Source organism: Eucalyptus grandis, chromosome 8, assembly GCF_016545825.1.
Source record: "Eucalyptus grandis isolate ANBG69807.140 chromosome 8, ASM1654582v1, whole genome shotgun sequence".
NCBI lineage: Eukaryota > Viridiplantae > Streptophyta > Magnoliopsida > Myrtales > Myrtaceae > Eucalyptus > Eucalyptus grandis.
In genome coordinates, this window is record NC_052619.1 from 59,403,212 (window position 1) to 59,404,791 (window position 1,580).

The window sequence follows — 1,580 nt, forward strand, 5'->3', positions numbered from 1 at the left end:
ATGCCGGTAGCGAGCCAGGCACTCGAGCACAATAGCCACCAACTGCTAGACGAAATCAGCCGGGCCGGTTTTGGCACCATATTCCGGTGCTTCTCCCCTGCCGACAACTCTTTCGCTGCCTGCAAGGTCATTGACAAGCGCCGCCTCTCCGACGCCACCGACCGCCAATGCCTCGTCAACGAATCCAAGCTCATGACCCTCCTCTCCTCTCACCCTCACATACTCCATAAATCTCGATGCCCGTGAGACCGACGACTGCCTCTCCTTCGTCCTGGAGCTCTGCGAGCCCGACACTCTCTAAGACCGCAGATTGTCCAGTAAGGCCCTCCCTGAGCCTGAGGCCGCTGTGTGCATGGCACAGCTCCTTCATGCCCTTGCGCATTGCCACCGCCTGGGGCGTTGTGCACAGGGACGTGAAGCCCGAGAACATACTGTTCGATTCCAGAGACATCCTGAAGCTGGCGGACTTCGGCTTGGCGGCCTGCTTGCACGAGGGTGGGCCTGTGGAGGGCATAGTGGGGACGCCGTATTATGTTGCACCAGAGGTGCTGATGGGGAGGGAGCACGGGGAGGAGGTGGACGTGTGGAGCGCTGGGGTGGGGATTTACGTGATGATCGTGAGATCTCCGCCGTTCTGGGGTGAGTCGGCCTCGGAGGTCTTCGAGGCGGTGCTGAGGGGGAACCTGAGGTTCCTGGCAAGTGCCTACAGGATGGTGTCGGCGGCGGTGAAAGACTTTTTGAGGAATGATGATTTGCAGGGATGTTTCCAGGAGAATTTCTGTAGAGCAGGCCTTGAGTGAGTGCTTCCAACTATTTTGCCCATCATTTTCTTCAATCATTTGGTTTCATTTGGCATTAAAATGTTCAGAGCACAATTTTTAGTAGGCTTCGCAGGCCCTGAAAATGGTGTTGAAAGGTCTTTGCAGCTAAAAACTTTTATCTTGTTATTGCCAGACAAAACTAATTGGAGAAAAGTTCTTTTCTGAATGAACCGAAAGTATATTTGTTAGCTTCTTTTCAGCGTTCCAGAAATTTAAGAAATGTCATGTTGATTCAGCGTGTTAATCCCCCCAAGATTGAACAATCATCTTAATCTAGGGAATGATACTTTTTAATCTTTCTGTGCCTCTCTAATGGTATTCCTCTTGTTCTGTTTGTGCTCTGTTTTTCCTGAGCAGGACATCCTTGGATCCCGAGCGTGGGGGAGACTGGGGACATGGTTGATCTGAAAGGTTCACGTATCTCTCAGAAACACAAAGAGACTGTCACTGTCAAAAGATGCATATAAATGTTGCCTATGATGCGAATAATTTTCTTGAGAGAGAGAGAGAGAGAGAGAGAGAGAGAGAGAGAGAGAGAGAGAGATGACCAAGTTTGCATTGCATTTGTCTAATGCAACAAACTGAAGATTCCTCGGACGAACATGACTCCAATGACCCAACAAGATTTTTGTTTTTTGGGTACGAATCTGCAGCTTGTGTGTGGCCGCATGAGTCTGCCCCCACAAGTGACAGCAGCTTCATCTTCCCCCCTAATTTCAGCAACTCTGCTGTTAATTCTATCTTCTGTGCTTATTGTAT

The 1,580-nt window shown here is 50.1% G+C and overlaps 1 pseudogene; it reads left to right on the plus strand.

The window, feature by feature from the left end:
* LOC120287408 lies at positions 1-1,288 on the plus strand (annotated as a pseudogene).
* The last annotated feature ends 292 nt before the right edge of the window (positions 1,289-1,580 follow it).